This window comes from Ovis canadensis, chromosome 3 (assembly GCF_042477335.2).
Source record: "Ovis canadensis isolate MfBH-ARS-UI-01 breed Bighorn chromosome 3, ARS-UI_OviCan_v2, whole genome shotgun sequence".
Lineage (NCBI taxonomy): Eukaryota > Metazoa > Chordata > Mammalia > Artiodactyla > Bovidae > Ovis > Ovis canadensis.
The window spans coordinates 25,141,269-25,161,870 of record NC_091247.1 but is presented as its reverse complement, the minus strand read 5'-3'; positions in this window follow the sequence as shown (position 1 = coordinate 25,161,870).

The following is a 20,602-nucleotide window of genomic DNA, read 5'->3' as shown; positions in this document are numbered from 1 at the left end:
CCAGTCTCTGCTCTTAATGCCTTCAGATGATTGAATGAGATCCACCCATGTTATGGAGGGTAATGTGCTTACTCAGATTTCACTGATTTATTTATTTTTTTATTTTTTATTTTTATTTTTTTATTTTTTAAATTTTAAAATCTTTAATTCTTACATGCGTTCCCAAACATGAACCCCCCTCCTACCTCCCTCCCCATAATATCCCTCTGGGTCATCCCCATGCACCAGCCCCAAGCATGCTGTATCTTGCGTCAGACATAGACTGGCGATTCAATTCTTACATGATAGTATACATGTTAGAATGCCATTCTCCCAAATCATCCCACCCTCTCCCTCTCCCTCTGAGTCCAAAAGTCCGTTATACACATCTGTGTCTTTTTTCCTGTCTTGCATACAGGGTCGTCATTGCCATCTTCCTAAATTCCATATATATGTGTTAGTATACTGTATTGGTGTTTTTCTTTCTGGCTTACTTCACTCTGTATAATCGGCTCCAGTTTCATCCATCTCATCAGAACTGATTCAAATGAATTCTTTTTAACAGCTGAGTAATACTCCATTGTGTATATGTACCACAGCTTTCTTATCCATTCATCTGCTGATGGATTTAAAAAAATACTTTCACAGCAACATCTGGTCTGGACTTGACCAAATGACTGGGCACCATACCCTTGCCAAGCTGACACATATAATTAACCCTCACAGATCTCAATACAGTTTTAGCCCCTTAGAAGAACTTATGGGAATGACCCTCTAAAATGGTGCCAAATTTTAAGGCAATAGGTTCATTGGCTGCTAACAATGATGCAGAGGATGCCAACCATCAGCAGTCACTTTAATTCCATTTATTCATTTATTCTTTTGATAAACATTTACTGAGAACATCCTATTTGTCAAATCCTGTCATTAGAGAGAAATCAATATGCTGTTCACCTGTCCCAATAAGCCTAAAATTAGAAATAAATATCAAAGCTAGAATAACCCTTAGAAATAATTTAATCCAGAGAAATGGGTGGGCGGGGGCATACTCTAACTTATGATCATACATTCGGTGTGTGACTTGTAGAGCTGGAGTCAGGACTCAGAAAGTCTAATTTCCACTTAATGTTCTTTTTCTTGAATGAGAATTCAGAAACTGCCCATATTTCTGGCCTTAACTTCATGTACCAATCATGGTGTAAACGTCCTGAGAATGTCTGGGTCTCCTTGCACAATCAAAGGAGTCACATTAGAATTTTTAGAAGTATGATCATGATAAAAATGATCCAGGAAATGCAAGAAGACTTTTATCTGCTCCTTAGGTGGGCTTCTGAAGAGCAGATCTTAAACACAAACAACATATGGGTCTTTACTCTTCACCTCCCCTTTGAGAAATAAGGAAGAGAAGGAAGAGCTAAAAGAGCAGCCACGTGATTCCAGAACAATGTTACAGGAATAAGGCAAAGCCCAAGGAAGAGGGTCCTCTTAGGCAGGAGTGCCATCCTTCTATGTAATTTGTCATGGCTGATATGAATCTTGTTTTCCATTCCTAACCAGGGAACCACTCAGTTCAGGCTTTTGAAAGCATCTACCATGACTGCATGACTGAATAACTCATTAAAGTGAAACATAAATAAATAAATAACAAGCTCTCCATTTAGCATTTAGCTTCTTCTGAGAAATAGGAGACTTAATAAAACTAAATGAAAATACACTGTTTTTCCAATTTCCTGCCTTGTTCTTATTAATCTATTTTTAAGGAGGTTTTATTTATCTCCAAGTAAGGCAGGAATAGTTGTTGGCGCTTTAGGAAGCAGCCCAGGTGTGTTCTGCCCCATTGAAGTACTCACACTCTGGTCTGTCTCAGTGGACAGTGAATTGGGACAGTGAGGTCACCCTGTCTAGAGACAGGCAGCTCCTTATGCTGGTCAATCTTCTGTGCAGTGCCTTAATGAAGAATAGCCTCAAGCATAGTTGAAAGATAGAAATAGAAAGACACGATTTCATTGTTGTCTGTTCCAGAGCTACTTGTTCAAGTAGCCATTATGCGCTGTGATTCTCTCTTGATCAATAGAAAAATGAGACGCAGATAATTCCAGCACACAGACTGATGGTTATGCAGAATCTCTGGCCTGGCATTCAAGAACATCTTCTTAAACACAGTTTATAAAAGCTAGGTGCAAACTTTATCCAGCTACACCCTGTGATAATCCTCTCCTAGCTGCAGTCACTCTCTACCATCATGTCATCTGAACACATTATTAGTAGAAGTAATTGGCCTGCCTCTGTGACCTTATTCTCCGGGACTATTTTTTGTGAGTGATATTTTCGAATCTTTTAGAAATCTACTTGTGTCTTGTGACATTCATCATGCTATCTTGGCATTTAGAGCTCTGCTTACATGCAGTGTCAGTAAATCAAGCTTCATAAAAAGGGTGCCAATTGTGTTATTGAAAAGCAGTTAAAAGCTGAGCATGGAGAATTGGTGCTGTTTCAGAAGAAAAAAACTGCCATTACTATCCATTGGCTACAATTAATCCACCATTTCCTCAACTCTCGTTTAGTAGCTAGAAAAACCAGATAAGTGTTGTGGTGTTTACAAGGAGACCACAACTTTTAAGGAAAGATAGATGCTAATTTAATTAAAAGATGGGGCTTCTTTGGGGCTTTATTAGATTTAATTCTTTGTAAAAAACAAAATAGAACAAAAAACTGGAGTCATGGGTTGCATCATACCTATCTTGCCCCTGGTGAACTTGTCTCCCAGAAAAGGGAAGGAGAAATTTTTGAGATTCACAGAGATCTCATCTTTAGCCAGCTCAGTGAGAAGCAGGGATATGATATAATATCTGCCTATAGCTATAGAAGCAGAGATGAATATGAGGTGGTGGAAACCAGGACTGCTCTAAAGTCAGACACTTTGAAAATAGGTTTCAAAATTGCTGTTGTTGGCTTTATTTTGCTTGTGTGTGCATATGTTAGCTGCTCAGTCATGCCCGACTCTTTGTGACCCTATAGACCGTGGCCCACCAGGCTCCTCTGTCCACTGGATTATCCCAGAAAGAATACTAGAGCGGATTACCATGTCTTCCTCCAGGGGATATTCCCAACCCAGGGATTGAATCCCAGTCTCCTGCATTGCAAGGCAGATTCTTTACCACCTGAGCTACCAGGGAAGCCTTTTATTTTGGTTGGTATACCTCAATCTGAGGAGCTCTTTTCCTGGAACGCTGAAATAAGTTTGCTTATTTCCTTGTAGTGTGTGTGTGTATGCTTATGTGCATATCAGTGTGTACACATGTGCATGATTCTTTGCCCTCGCATGAATGTGGTTTTTGGAGGAAAGGAGTCATTTTTAAAACTAGGCAATATGCAGAACAATTGTTAATAGAAAATGGAGAACCTAGTCATCTACTCCAAACATCGTGGACTCTTTAAATCTCCTTTTCTCCGTAAAACGACTTCCAAGAAGTTGACTTCTGTGAACATCTCAAGTTTGTACTTTGTACAAGGATTTTGTCCCCGAATTTTAGTAAGGCCTTCTTTTACTCAAGCCTCCTTTGCTCCCCTGATTTAATTTCCACTTCATTATCTAGGCTTCCCTTTGTAGACATCTAGTAATTCTCCTGAACCCACCAGTTCACTGATTACTCAAACAGGGTTGGATTCCCATTTCCTCACGCCCCTCCTCCCCAACCTTCCACAGATTCGCTGAGTGATGAGTTACACTGCATCACTGAATAAGGAGCCAGATGCAAATAAGAGACAGTCTGTGTTCATATATATATATATATATAAAATTTATTTTTAATCGGAGGATAATTGTTTTACAATGTTGTGTTGGCTTCTGCGGTATAACAACATGAATCAGCCATAAGTCTACATCTAACCCCTCCCTTTTGAGCCTTCCTCTCAGCCACTCCCCCTAACCCATCCCTCTATCTAGGTCATCAGAGAATACCAGGCTGAGCTCCCTCTGTTTTACAGCAATTTTCCACTATCTATATATTTTTCACATGGCAATGTGTATATTTTAATGCCACTCTCTCAATTTGTCCCACCCTCTCCTTCTCCTGCTGTGGCCACAAGTCCATTCTCTACATCTGCACATCTATTCCTACCTGCAAATAGATTCATCGGTAACATTTTTCTTTTTCTCTTTCTCACTGATTCTTTGTATAACAGGTTCTGGGTTCATCTGTGTTCAATCTATATTCTTTGACCTTCAATTCTAATTCCTGTCTAGGATAATTCAGAAAGGGTTCCATCCATAAGAAAGCCTGGTAGAATTTCATTTGCCATTAAAATAAATAGATTAAGACTAAAGTTGTGAGTAAGAATTAAGCTTTATTTAAAGAAACACACCTCAGACCACAATGAAAACCTTGCCTAATGATATGATGTGCACCTTATACCTTTGAGAAGAAGCATCCTAAAAGTCAGACATGACGTAGCAGCTAAACAATAACAATTCTACCTCTGACCAAGAGACTTGTTTTAGTGAAAGGCTCCTTTGGCAAAAGCCGTGGGAGCATATCAAGTGCAAGGGTGGCAGCTGACCAGAGGAGAAGTTTGCTAACTTTTAAAGCTCCTACAGTTTAGCAGGCCTGGAAAAACCAACCCATATCACAGAGAATCATGTTTAGATAGCACCAGAATAGATCGGATGTCTACACTGACAGGTGTAGAGGACATTGTGCTAAATGAAACAAGCCAGGCACAGAAAGACAAATACTGCATAATCTTATTTATGCTGCATGCATGCTAAGTCACTTAGTTGTGTCCCATCATTTGTGACTGTCTGGACTGTAGCCCACTAGGCTACTCAGTCCATGGAATTCTCCAGGCAAGAATACTGGAGTGGGAAGCCATCCCCTTCCCCATGATCTTTCTGACCCAGAGATAGAACCAGGGTCTCCTGCATTGCAGGGGGGTTCTTTACTATCTGAGCTACCAGGGAAGCCCTTTCAATTCAGTTCAGTCACTCAGTCATGTCTGACTCTTTGTGACCCCATGAACCGCAGCATGCCAGGATTCCCTGTCCATCACCAAATCCCAAGTCCGCCCAAACCTATGTCCATCGAGTCGGTGATGCCATCCAGCCATCTCATCCTCTGTCATCCCCTTCTCCACATGCCCCCAATCCCTCCCAGCATCAAAGTCTTCTCCAGTGAGTCAACTCTTCGCATGAGGTAGCCAAAGTACTGGAGTTTCAGCTTTAGCATCATTCCTTCCAAAGAAATCCCAGGGTTGATCTCCTTCAGAACAGACTGGTTGGATCTCCTTGCAGTCCAAGGGACTCTCAAGAGTCTTCTCCAACACCACAGTTCAAAAGCATCAATTCTTCGGCGCTCAACTTTCTTTATAGCCCAACTCTCACATCCATATATGACTACTGGAAAAACCATATCCTTGACTAGACAGACCTTTGTTGAGAAAGCAATGTCTCTGCTTTTTAATATGTTGTCTAGGTTGGTCATAACTTTCATCCAAGGAGTAAGTGTCTTTTAATTTCATGACTGCAATAACCATCTGCAATGATTTTGGAGCCCAGAAAAATAAAGTCAGCCTCTGTTTGCACTGTTTCCCCATCTATTTCCCATGAAGTGATGGGACCGGATGCCATGATCTTCCTTTTTTGAATGTTGAGCTTTAAGCCAACTTTTTCACTCTCCTCTTTCACTTTCATCAAGAGGCTTTTTAGTTCTTCTTCACTTTCTGCCATAAGGGTGGTGTCATCTGCATATCTGAGGTTATTGATATTTCTCCCGACAATCTTGAATCCAGCTTGTGCTTCTTCCAGCCCAGCATTTCTCATGATGTACTCTGATATAAGTTAAATAAGCAAGGTGACAATATACAGCCTCGACGTACTCTTTTTCCTATTTGAAAGCAGTCTGTTGTTCCATGTCCAGAACTAATTGTTGCTTCCTGACCTGCATACAGGTTTCTCAAGAGGCAGGTCAGGTGGTCTGGTATTCCCATCTCTTTCAGAATTTTCCACAGTTTATTGTGATCCACACAGTCAAAAGCTTTAGCATAGTCAATAAAGCAGAAATAAATGTTTTTCTGGAACTCTCTTGCTTTTATGATGATCCAGTGGATGTTGGCAATTTGATCTCTGGTTCCTCTGCCTTTCTAAAACAAGCTTGAACATCTGGAAATTCATGGTTCCCGTATTGCTGAAGCCTGGCTTAGAGAATTTTGAGCCTTACTTTAATAGTGTGTGGGATGAGTGCAATTGTGTGGTCATTTGAGCATTCTTTGGCATTGCCTTTCTTTGGGATTGGAGTGAAAACTGACCTTTTCCAGTCCTATGGCCACTGCTGAGTTTTCCAAATTTGCTGGCATATTGAGTGCAGCACTTTCACAGCATCATCTTTTAGGATTTGAAATAGCTCAACTGGAATTCCATCACCTCCACTAGCTTTGTTCATAGTGATACTTCCTCAGGCTCACCTGACTTCACATTCCAGGATGTCTGGCTCTAGGTGAGAGTGAGTGATCACACCTTCGTGATTATCTGGTCATGAAGATCTTTTTTGTACAGTTCTTCTGTGTATTCTTGCCACCTCTTCTTAATATCTTCTGCTTCTGTTAGATCCATACCATTTCTGACATTTATTGAGCCCATCTTTGCATGAAATGTTCCATTGGTATCTCTTTTCTTGAAGAGATCTCTAGTCTTTCCCATTCTATTGTTTTCCTCTATTTATTTGCATTGATCACTGAGGAAGGCTTTCTTATCTCTCCTTGCTGTTCTTTGGAACTCTGCATTCAGATGGGTGTATCTTTCCTTTTCTCCTTTGCTTTTCACTTCTCTTCTTTTCACAGCTATTTGTAAGGCCTCCTCAGACAGCCATTTCACTTTTTTGCATTTCTTTTTCTTGGGGAAGGTCTTGCTCCCTGTGTCCTGTACAATGTCATGAACCTCCGTCCATAGTTCATCAGGCACTCTGCCTGTCAGATCTAGTCCCTTAAATCTGTTTCTCACTTCCGCTGTATAATAAGGGGTTTGATTTAGGTCCCCACTTTCTTCAATTTAAGTCTGAATTTGGAAATAAGGAGTTCATGATCTGAGCCACAGTCAGCTCCAGGTCTTGTTTTTGCTGACTGTATAGAGCTTCTCCATCTTTTTTTAAGAGTGTATAAATGACTGTGTGTGTGTGCTTAGTCACTCAGTAATGTCAGACTCTTTGTGACCACATAGACTGTAGCCTACCAGTTTTCTCTGTCCGTAGAACTCTCCAGGCAAGAATACTGGAGTGGGTTGCCATGCCCTCCTCCAAGGGATCTTCCAGACCCAGGGATTGAACCCGAGTCTCCTGTGTCTCCTGCATTGGCAGGTGGGTTCTTTAGCACTAGCGCCACCTGGGATGGGAAGCCCGATCTTACTTATATGTGGAATCTAAAAAAGTTAAACATGTAGAAGCAGAGAATTGAAGAGTGGTTACCAGGGGCGGGGAAGAGGGGGAAAATGGACGCTATTGGTCGAAGGTTACAAAGTTGCAGTTATATAAGAAGAATAAGCCTAGAGATCTTATGTACAGCAGAATGACTGTAGTTAACAATACTGTATTGAAGACAGGAAATATGCTACGAGCAGATTTCAGGGCTCTCACCATCCAAGCCAAGCAGTAACTATATGAAAATATGACATGTTAACCACTTATTACTGTAGTAATCTTTTCACTCTGAGTGTGTGTTCCAAATCATCACGTTGTATTCAAGTTTATACAGTTATTATTAAAATAAAATATTTTTAAAATGTGGACTGAGAAGAATGTCAAAAACTTCCTTCAGGCAAGTCTTCCTTTCCTTCCTTCCTTTCTTCCTTCCTTTCTTTCTTTCAACATGTCCACAGTATAAAAGGGTACCAGAGAGAAGATTTCAGGAGATACAAGGAAAAGAGATCCTCCAAAAGAAATATTGTTGTCCAAAGAAAAGAGATTTGTCAAAGGAAAAGTACTATACTCTCCTTGTCTTTCACAAACATAAAAGTTCTGTAAATTATCAGTATATTTATGGAAAGATACAAAAAAGAGTGAATAAAGCTAATGGCTACTGTAGGTTGAAGAGGCCCAGAAGTGAGGAGGGGAGTGAGTTAAGGGTATCAGTTAAGCTAGTGCTTTGAAGAAGGAAAGTTTTGACAGTTTTTGTGAATCCATCATTGGGTTAAAGTGAAACTTTGTCTTTCAATTAAAAGACTTTAGCTCTTTAGCTCTGCTTATATTTCTCGCATTCCTGGGAGTTCTAGCAAAGAGGGCATTTGGGCATGCTGTCCTGGCCACAGGAAATTAAAGTATAATCTTGGTAGGTATATTGGAAATGGTACCGAGACAGAGCCTATAATTTTATGGTACATGGCCACTTTCTGGGATGCAGATCTCTCTGTAGAAACCAGACAAATTCATTTAGAGGCAGTAACATTGTCTCAAGGGTAATATCCTGAATTGCGCTCAGGCCACAGAAATAAAAATATTTTATTCAGATACAGCATAGTTCACTCTTGAATTTAAAATTTTAATTTGAATGTTCCTCTTGTAATGAATAAGTGCCCCCAATCTAGCATGTGAAAGCATATGGTAACATCTCTCACACAAGCTTCCAGTCTCTCGCAGGCTGTCAGAATTAATCACAATAAAAATAACAGCTTGTTGGTGTTTGAATGGTTTACACAATTCCTTCACGTGTGTCACCCCGTTAGACTTTCATAACAAACTTATGTGGTAGGTAGTGGAGGGGATAAAATTATGCTGTTTTTAAAGGTGTGGAAACTGAGACCCAGGTTAGTTAACCAGCCAGTCGCATGTCATATCATGGGTCGGTGAAGTGACACAGCCTGATGACAGGTCCATATTGTAGTTGTCTGTTTCAGTGCTGCAGTCAATTCCATGATGGTGCCATTGACACAGCTCTGTGATTCTGTGCCGCCCAAGAGAGTAAATTTAAAATTCTTCAAAGCCCAAAGACCATATGCACTTACCTCTAGGAATAATATTAAACCAAGAGACTGGGGAAATGCATCCTACAGCACAGTCAGGCTCTAGGGGCGGATGTAGTGGAAGCAGCTCTAAAGACAGAAGGAAAGATAGCTGGGGCCCTCACCTGAGCTCGGGAGGAAGGGCAGTGTTGGGTCTGCCTGAGTCACTAATTATCTGCAAACACTGAATTTAAAGACAGAGGAATGAGTCTTGCTGCTCTCGATTCTCTTGAAAATTGGTGAATAAATGGTTAAAGAAGAATCTGTAATCTTTATCAACCTTAGCCTCATGCTCTCTTCTCTCGGCCATGTAGCCAATGTTTATTACCTTATGCAGATTGGAGGTTGCTTCTGCACTAGAAATAACTGCTGACCTCACAGAAGTGCCAGCTTCCTTCCAAATGTCAATATGACATCTCTTTTTGGTGTCATGATCTTTTTGTTATCATCATTCCTGTATTAGCAGTCTGAAGTACTTGGGTACTTGAAGTATTCAAGAATACTCAAGGACTAGGGTACTGAAGTTCTCTTACTTCTCTTAGCTACCTCCCAGCAGGGGAGCCCACAGTCATAAGCGTGCTGAACTACTAAAATAATCATAAATGGCTACTATTTTTTCAACAAATATTTACCGAGTGCTACTAGGTTCCAAGAACTGAAGACATCATCAGTATGTGTTAATCTTCACAATGACAGTATGAGACTGAACTCAGTTCAGTTCATGTGATTCCCCATCCTATACATGGAGAAACTGAAGTGCAGATGCCAACTTGCCCAAGGTTATATGCAGATGTTAGGGACCACCCCACTCCAGTACTCTTGCCTGGAAAATTCCACGGGTGGAGGAGCCTGGTGGGCTGCAGTCCATGGGGTCGCTAAGAGTCGGACACGACAGCGACTTCACTTTCACTTTTCACTTTCACGCATTGGAGAAGGAAATGGCAACCCACTCCAGTGTTCTTGGCTGGAGAATCTCAGGGACGGAGGAGCCTGGTGGGCTGCCATCTGTGGGGTCACACAGAGTCAGACACGACTGAAGCGACTTAGCAGCAGCAGCAGCAGGGACCACAGATTCCCACACCAGGAACTCTGATTCCTAAGCAAAGCTAAGGTTCTAGAAAATAAACGGACATATAAACCCATCTTCAGGTATTATTAAAGGGAAGGTACAAGAGTGTCCAATCTTCTGGGATGGAAGAATTTCCCCAACTAGGGTGGTCAGATTTCCCCAATGAAAATACAGCATTCTCTGTTCAATTTTAACTTCAAGTAAACCCAACAATTCAATAATTTTTTAAAGGATAAGTATGAATTATACATACCTGGGACATACTTATCATCTCCCCCCCCAAAAAAAATTTTTGTTGATCTGTAATTCAAATTTAACTGAGCATTCTGTATTTTATCTGGCAACCGTACCCACAACCCACCACTGCCACCTGCTTGGTGAGTCAAGTTCTCCTTATTTAGATGCTCTTGCAGTTGGGCAGTTCTGCCTCTTCCTGCTTCCTGGATCATTTCTGTGGGATCTTTATCAATCAAAATGAGTAAGGCTAACTAAGTTTAACCCTCTGGGGTTTCTTCACAGGCCTTCCCAAGGAGTGCTTTGGATGTCTTAACACCTCCCCCCAGTCAGCTCCCTGACTGAGAGGTATGTCCTACCTTCACCCTCAGGCAAATAAACACCTCAAAGGGGGTGGCTTGGACAATGTTTTCTTCCCAAACACTATTTTGCCCAAAATGGGATTTATCAAAGTCAGAATTTCCATGTATTGTGTCTCTTTTCCTATTTAGCAGCTAACTTTGTTTAGAATCTTCCTCTTTAGAATTTGCTGTGAGGTACTGAAAAAAAGACTTCCCTGGTGGCTCAGACAGTAAAGCGTCTGCCTACAATGTGGGAGACCGGTGTTCAATCCCTGAGTCAGGAAGATCTCCTGGAGAAGAAAATGGCAACCCACTCCAGTATTCTTGCCTGGGAAATCCCGTAGATGGAGGAACCTGGTAGGCTACAGTCCTTAGGGTCACAAAGAGTCATACACGACTGACCGACTTCACTTTCACTTTCACTGAAAGAAAAGTGAAAGTGTTAGTTGCTCAGTTGTATCTGACTCTTTGCAACCCATGGACTATAAGCTGCCTCAGTCAATGGAATTCTCCAGGCAAGAATGCTGGAGTGAGGTGCCATTCCCATCTAGGAACACATAGGAAGAAGAAGGGAAGTAAGAGAAGGAAAGTGTGTTGTTAGTCACTCAGTTGGGTCTGACTCTTTGCGACCCCGTAGACTGTAGCCCACCAGGTTCATCTGTTCAAGGGATTCTCCAGGCAAGAATACAGAGTGGGCTGACAGGAGAAAAAAAGAGACTATGAAACTGCAGAAATGAATATTAGTTTTCTAACACATCTAAAACCTTTCCAAGTTGGCTAATTAAATTATACCTTCCAACAGAGAATGCAAACACAATTTCAGGTTCTAATCTCTCAGTAATCAAGCGTTCTATTATTAATGTCCTTTTCCTTTTTCTGGACTTAATTGCTCATTGTACTACATGTGGCATTGATTAGCAGTAGGAAGACTGTATTCTGTTTGGTTGGCTTGTGAGGAAACTAGCTATAAAAAGACACTGAATCGGAAAGCAAAGCAAGCTCTATCCAGCTGTGATGTGGTGAGTGGGGGGTCTGTGTCTGAGGAAGCAAAGCCAGCTAGCTTGTTTAGTTTGAAATAACAGCATAAAGTTCCATATCTGCCTTGATCAAACTATTCTTGATCAAACATGACCGTAAATTGGCAGAGAACTTTAACGACAATAATCTGGTGGAGCTTTACAGTTTATAACATGCTGTTTTACAGGTATCATTTTAGTTAATTGGGACCATAAATCTATAAGTTAAATATTCTTATCCAGACTTTGCAGATGAGAAGTCTGATGCTTAGCAACATTAAGTCACTTTGGTCAAATCAAATAGTGTAATGAAGATAGAATTAACACACAGACATTGCAAGTTCAAATCTTGTGCTCTTATAGGACACTGTCTCTCAGTAATAGTGAGTCAACTCAATGTACTTTAACAAACATTGGGCAAATACTAAATCCATAAAACAAGCGATGCACACTGAGAGAAAAAAAAATTGGTAGAGGCACACAACTCTAACAAGACATGTGTTTGATGAGTTGTATTATAGATACAGCTAATCTGTGCAACTAATGTAATACAAGAATCAAGGAGGAAAAATGTACTCAGGAAGGAAAAATCTTTAAAGAGGAAGAGATATTTCAGTTGATCTCTGAAAGATAAGACATATTTTGACAACCAGAAAAGGGGAAGAGAATAGAGAAAACATTGAGTGGAGAGATATGGTAAGAAAGATCTTATGTTATGAAAAATATAATTACCACAATTTATAAAATTGTAAATTACCTGAGAGACTGATTGAAATGCAAATTGAACTCATGTGAAGGAAATTGACTTCATTGTGTAAACAACACAAAATTTGGAATATTTCTCCAGAAATCTCTCTAACACAAAGGGTTTCCAAATTGACTTTTTTACCATATGTAATAAGAGTGCCATTAAACACAAGTGAGCCACTACAAGTGTGCCACTACACTACAAGTATGTAACAAGTGGTGTGACAGTGTGCTTGGACATAACCCCTCTAACAGGAATGTGCATTTTTACACATCGAGCCTCAGGAGCAAATGCACATTCACTTTGCCACTAGTACCTAGGGCTGCAGTTTTCTATTCTGGGTTGTTGTTCAGTTGCTAAGTTGTGTCTGCCTCTTTGTGACCTCATGGACAGCAGCACACCAGGCTTCCCTGTCCTTCACTATTTCCCGGAGTGTGCTCAAATTCATGTCCATTGAATCAGTGATGCCGTCTATCTCACCCCTGTCACTCTCTTCTCCTCTTGTCCTTAATCTTTCCCAGCTTCTGGGTCTTTTCCAATGAGTTGGCTCTTTGCATAAAGTGGCCAAAGTATTGAGGCTTCAGCTTCAGCATCAGTCCTTCCAATGAATATTTAGGGTTGATTTTCTTATTTCCTTATGGTAATCTCCATGGCTCCCCCCAACTCCAACATTTAGTTCTTTATTTCCATAACCTAGATCAGTTTTAGGAAGCCAAACTTAATGGCTCCATTTGGTTTCTGACTGTAGAATAACTGCATAGAGTGCCGAGAGCAGAAATGCACTCATGCCTTGGAGGCAGAAAGGCATGAGGCAGAACTCTGTGTCTTTGAGGAAATATCAGTGATGTCCCACTAATGTATATATTCTTCCTGAATGACACCCGTGTGTCAATCTCTTTCAATGACTTACCTGGTATATTGAAAAGCACTTGGAATTTTCATTATTTGCAGTAGACGGTCAAGCTAATGGAGAACAACATCTTTTCCTAACTTTCCTTACCAAGCTCCTGTTCCTAATTGCATTGCTTCCCCAGGCACAGATGAGACCTGCAGCTCTGGTCTGCATAGCCCTGTTCCAAATATCACGAGTCATAAGGAAACTGGGAAGGGGGCTGAAAGCCAGAAACCTAGAGCTTCCACATTTGTTATCTTTCCTTCTGAACAGGATGGATCCTACAACTTCTGGTATTGTCTCATGGCTCAGTTATTAATTAAATGTTTCTTTCTTTACCCTATGTATCACTCTTCCAAGTGCCATGGGAGGTTGTAGTCAGTGAGAGAAAGTATTCAGTAGTGGTTGAATGCATATAATCCAGATCTAGTGAACTCTGGGAGTTGGTGATGGACAGGGAGGCCTGGTGTGCCGCAATTCATGGGGTCACAAACAGTCGGACACTACTGAGCGACTGAACTGAACTGAGACTGTGTTTAAGTGGTAATTCTCTGTGTGGCTTTGGCAAGAATACTCAGCCTTTCACGTCCCTAGGTTTCCTCATCTGTGAAATGAAGTGGGTAATATAATTACCTTTCTCATAAATCTTAGGACTATCATTAGCAAATAAATTGAGATATATATATATATATATATATATAGATGACTCAGAACTGTATTTGACACAGAAGAAAAGTTTCATACATTTCAGACATTGTTTATCATTATTAGGTTTTAAGACCAATAACCAGAATAAAAGACAGAAATGGCAATAATTACTGTAGGCTTAGTAAATAATGTGAGAATTAAAATAGTCTGATGGAGAGAAATCATAGAATTTACAAAGGAGGGAGTATTTGAGTAAATGTCAAATGGATCTATGTTCTAATCCCTTTTGTTTCAAAGTCCTGAGAATTCCTTCGATGTCCTGCTCTTTTATAGCATCTAATCCATGGAGAGTCAAGTCTTCAAGCTATGTGACATTTGAGAGCTCTGTTACTGTAGAAATAAGGGATCTGCTTATCATTCTTTTGTTATAGATGAAAGTTAAGAGTATTTTGTTTCATACTTGTGCTACTAAAATATAAAGACCTTAAAGAGACCAGCATTTTTGTCTTTTCTGAGATGATGTATTTTTATATATCCTTTTTTAGAAAAGAGAGTTCATTATCTTGTCATGATTTTTAGACATCTCCCATGTTAGCACTGATATCGTAGTACAAAGTTTTCATCCTAGCATACTGTATCTTCCAATACTCATCACTACTGTGGAAACTCAGAATTCAAATTTTGACAGTCTTACTCTAACTAAAAACATCAGCATCCTATACAATCCACATTAAACTTATTGCTAAACCCTGGCTTATAAAACTGTCTTCCTCTTTATCCTCCCCACCACTGCCTGGTATAGACTGCTATTATGTCTCATTTGAATAATTACAATAATTTTAAACTGACCTTTCATGTCATTTTTCATACCTGTGTTATCTTTCTAATAATGATTATCTGGTTAAGTCACTCTCAAATTCTTTGGAAATTCCCTGTCTTTTTTAAGAATAGCTTCTAAACTGCTTAATATGGTACACAAAGTTCTTCCATTAAAAAAAAATTATTTTATATTAGAGTATAGCCAATTAACAATGTGGTGATAGTTTTAGGTGAACAGTAAAGGGACTCAGCCATACATATACACGTATATCCATTCTCCCCCAAATTCCCCTCCCATCCAGACTGCCATGTACCATTGAGCAGAATTCCATGTGCTATAAATACAGTAAGTCCTTGTTGGTTATCAGTTTTAAATATAGCAGTGTATACATGTTCATCCCAAACTCCCTGACTATCCTGCCCCACTGTTCTTCCGCCTGGCAACCATACGTTTGTTCTGTAAGACTGTGAGTCTCTTTTCTAGTTCGTATGTAAGTTCATTTGTATCATTTCTTTCTAGAAAAAAAAATCTTCTGCTTTTGCTCCAATTTATCTCATTAGCTGAGTGTTAGAATCTCCTACCATAGTAGCCTATACATACTGTATTTCAACTATATGTACATTTTTGTCTTTTCCAAATGCAACCAAGACATTTCAAGCCATGTTCATGTGCAATATATCTTACCAGCCTGATAAACTCCTCCTCATCTTTTAAAATATATCTTAAATATGATTTCAACAATTGGAAGCTTTTTGTTTGTTTATTTTTGTTTTGCATGGGAAAATTTTAATAGATAATTTATAAACAAATGCAATTTTAGCAGCCAAATGGTGTCTTAAATTATTGCAACTTTGAAAAAAACCTTTAACTATCTACCTGTCTTTATGTCGTTTATAACTGTTCCTATAATCGAATTAGAGAGATTCACTAATCCTTGCTTTAAAGAAGATCTTTGTATTCCTTCAGTTTTGAATATTTTATGGCTTTATGTAATGCCAGCTATTGTTGGTTAGGCACCAGTAGCGTTGTAATAGTGAACTAGTTGCACAAATAATATTTCAAAGATCATCCAAAGATGAAAAGGAATGCAAAATTCTGAAATAGCATTTTTTAGAAGTTATGTGTTGACATTTCTTTTTGAAAAGCACATCGTTGCTATTTTCTTTGTGATCATGTAGCACTTTAATGGAGAAGGCAATGGCACCCCACTCCAGTACTCTTGCCTGGGAAATCCCATGGACAGAGGAACCTGGTGGGCTGCAGTCCATGGGGTCACTAAGAGTCGACACGACTGAGCGACTTCACTTTCACTTTTCACTTTCTTGCATTGGAGAAGGAAATGGCAACCCACTCCAGTGTTCTTGCCTGGAGAATCCCAGGGATGGGGGAGCCTGGTGGGCTGCCATCTTTGGGGTCGCACAGAGTTGGACACGACTGAAGCGACTTAGCAGCAGCAGCAGCAGCAGCACTTTAATATGCACTGCCATGTGGCACTTAATATGCTATATTGTTTTAATTTGTACGTCTTTAATGATGAGCAAGGACAAGCATATTTAACATGTTCTTCCATCATTTATATTGTTAAATTAATAAATTGTGTAGTTCTTTTTGCCCACTATTCTGTTCTTTGGTTGACCTTTTCCTTTTTAATCAGAAAGAACTCTATACATTAAGAAAGTCAGTCTTTGTAATAAGTTTCCATGCTGTTGTTCAGTCACTAAGACATGTCCAGCTCCTTGTGACCCTGCGGACTGCAGCATTCCAGGCTTCCTTGTCCTTCACTATCTCCCAGAGTTTGCTCAAACTCATTTCCACAGAGTCAGTGATGCCATCCAACCATCTTATCCTCTGCTGCCCTCTTCTTTTGAGTTCAATCTTTCCCAGCATCAAGGGTCTTTTCCAATGAGTCAGCTCTTCGCATCAGGTGGCCAGAGCATTGGAGCTTCAGCTTCAGCATCAGTCCTTCCAATGTATATTCAGGATTGATTTCCTTTAAGATTGACTGGTTTGATCTCCTTTCAGTCCAAGGAACTCTCAAGAGTCTTCTCCAGCACCACAATTCGAAAGCACTCAGTGCTCAGCCTTCTTTACTGTCCAGCTCTCACATCCGTACATTCCATGTAGTCATCTACTTTCTTTTTTTTTCTTTTTTTTTAAATTTAAGGTAATACTTGTATAATTATTTTTAAAAACAACATGGAGTTAAACATATCAAACTTATAACAAAATTAGGGTACCATGACAACTGGGTCATTTGTTTACAAATGACCTAGTTTGTCTCAGTCACTGCATAGTGGGCTTTTTTGACAGATGCCATGTTTATTACTCTTTTAACCTTAACATTCTATATATATAACAGATATATATATATATATAACAGATATATATTTCAAAAAATTTTGTCAAGTTTGAAACTCAATATGAATGTTGAATGAATATGTTTAAAACATCACAGATTATCACTGAAAGAAAATAGATAGTTTGGGTATAAAATACAAAATATATCGTATTTGGCAAACATAACACACTTAATTGCTTCTACCACTTTCTTAGAAGATCACACAATAAAATGTGAATGTACTCTTTTCTGTTTGACTTTATTTGCTTTAACTTTTATTATAAAAGAAAACCCAGATGCACAAGACCACACAAATAAATATATATATTTCACTAAATTATTATAAGATAACAATAAGCTTATCTCATCAACCAGTTTAAGAAATAGATCTTTGCCAGACATCTCAGAATTTCCCTCCATCGCCTCACCCCAGTCTCTCCTTTCTTTCAAAATTAGCCACTATTCTAATGTTAATAGTACCCACGACCGTGTATTTGTTTATAATTATATATACAAGTGTATATTACATATATACACATTAAAAAACTTAATAGTGTTCATTTTACCTATGTGCCAAAAAGATTTTTTCTTTACTCTTTAAAATCCAGTACATTTAGTAGACTTCTGTTGGTTCTTCTCTATTATTTTCAGGTTCATGTTGAATTCTATCCATCATGTTAAATATAGTGGGGGGAGATAGTTTTCATTTTCCTTTCCAATCTGTATTCATTTGATTTATTCCTGTTGCCTTATTGCACTGAATAAGGCATCAAGTATGGTGTTAAATAGAAGTTACAGCAGAATTCTTGGTTTTTTCTCAACCTTCAATAGGAAACATTTGGCTTATTGTCATTAAGGATGATCTTATTTAGCAGTAGGTTTTTGTAGGTACTCTTTCCTGGGTTGAGAAAGATTTCTTCTACTCCTGTTCAGCTGAGAGTTTGTGTCAAGAGGGAGGGGATGTTGAAATATATCAATGCTTTTCTCTGTTTATTGAGATGATCACATAATTTTGGATTGGGCACTGGACATTGGGAATATGATGCTTCCAAGTGTCCGGATTTTGTAGTCTTCCTTTAAAGAGTATTAAATTTGCCGTTGGCAGGAAATTAATCTGCTGAGAGAAAAGCTTCAAAAATTTCTCAAAATTCAACGTTTAGCTTTTCTAAAGTCTGTTGTAGGGCTGTTTTATTCCTACTTCTAAGGTATAATAGGATGTGATCTTTCTTGGAGGTTGGAAGTTGAACCCTTCCTAGCCCTGTGTTAGCTCCAGCTTTGTTCAGCTTGTTCCTCTCCAGTAGTTGATCTTTCCCTCGTGCTTGTTCTTTGCTAAGTCTCTTAGAGTCTCATCCTACAGAAATGAAGCTTCTCATTCAGCCAAAGACTCAAGAGAATCCCAGTGTTCATTTCTGGAACTCTTTCTCTACATTGTCCTTGTCTCTCTTGCTCTAAGCATCACTTCCACTGCAGTCTTCAGTAATTCCTTGGTTACTCAACTTAGAAAAAAAAAAAAATGGCCTTATCTGGTTGGGTTCTTCTATATACACCTTGGTCCAGAAAGTCCCCCCAAGCAGAAAGCTAGGGTGTTATTAAAGTTTACTTTGCTGTTTTCCTCAGTTAAGAATCACATGCTACACTACCTACTGTTCAATGAAAACAACTGCTTCATTTTTTTTCGTTTCCACCTGCCTCCAGAACTCTTCTCATTCATAGAACTTCATCATCCCTAAACTGTGTACTCTTTCAAAGCAATATCAAACTTTGATGATTTTAGGAAGTTTTTATTGAATTATAGCTTATTTAAAGTGTGTTTTATTGCTTTGGCTTTCTTTTTCGGGGACTTCCAGTACTCACATGTTGGAATGCCTTTGCCTAACTTTAATAACTGTCACTTTTCTCACATCTCTTTCTCTTTCCTTCTTCAGTTTTTAAAATTTCCACGGGGTCAAAATTTGGCATTGTATTTGTGTCAAAGTATTGTTTTTCCCTCTTTGTATTCCCTAGTTAGTCCACTATTCAGAAGCATCTGTCTTGAATTTTGTCTGTGTTCCTACAACAGCTGTTTCTCTGCTTGATTATTTTTCTGGAGCTAATTCTAAATGAACAGTTTATTCTTTATTTTAACTGTCCCTGGCTGAGTTTCACCCATGTGACTTCACCCACTTTGAAAACTTCTGCCTTCAGGATTTGCGACGTTACTCTTAATTGATACTCTTATATTTCTGGCCATTTCTTCTCAGACTTCATCATGAGCACTGCTTCCTCCGTCTCACATTCAATTTGGGGAGTTCCATTCTTGCTTCACAGTTCTAATTACCAGTGCGCCTCATGTGATTTCATATATCCCTATGTATTTGTCAATTCTGTATTTACTATTAATTGTATGTTTCCTGCAAGAGCACTCCTCCAATCACTCCATAGCATCTTCACCAATCTTGTGTGTGTTTGTGTGTGTGTGTGTGTGTGCATGCGCACAAACTTTGCCAGGTGTTCTAAGTGATCTTTCCACTTCTAGTCTGTGGCTGCTGCTGCTGCTGCTGCTAAGTCACGTCAGTCGTGTCTGACTCTGTGCAACCCCATAGATGGCAGCCCACCTGGCTCCCCTGTCCCTGGGATTCTCCAGGCAAGAACACTGGAGTGGGTTGCCATTTCCTTCTCCAATGCATGAAAGTGAAAAGTGAAAGTGAAGTCTCTCAGTCGTGTCCAACTCTTAGCGACCCCATGGACTGCAGCCTACCAGGCTCCTCTGTCCATGGGATTTTCCTAGGTACCCTCAAATGAATTCTCCACATGAGTAATTGATCTAAAATACAAACATAACCTTTTCACTGTCATCTATAAAAGTCTGTCAGTTGCTCCCCATGTCCTTAATAATAGGATGTTGTTTAGTCGCTCAGTTGTGTTCGACTCCATAGACTGTAGCCGGCCAGGTTTCTCTGTCCATGGAATCTCCTGGTCAAAATACTGGAATGGGTTGTCAGTTCCTTCCCCAGGGTATCTTCCTGACTCAGGGACTGAACCCGCATCTCCTACAAGTCTCCTGCACTGTAGGTCATTCTTTACTGCTGAGTCATCAGGAAAGCCCAATAATAGAACACAGAAAGAAAAGTGAAAGTGAAGTCGCTCAGTGGTGTCCGACTCTTTGCGACCCCATGGACTGTAGACTACCAGGCTCCTCAGTCCATGGAATTTTCCAGGCAAGAGTATACCGGAGTGGGTTGCCATTTCCTTCTCCAGGGGGTCTTCCAAACCCAGGAATCGAACCGGGTCTCCCGCACTGCAGGCAGATGCTTTACCGTCTGAGCCACCATTATGTGGTCATAAAAACAACCTACCTCTCCAGCTTCTCCTACCTCTTACCACTTTCAGCCTTGTACTGAGAAATACTGAGCTACTTCTCATTTCCTGAGCACAGCATGCTTTTTCACACTTTGTATACTTCTCAAGCTGTTCCTTCTGCCGGTGTGCTCCAATCCCTCCTCTTTATACCGTGCTAACACACTTGAAAATTCAGCACAGGCTTCATTTCTTCCA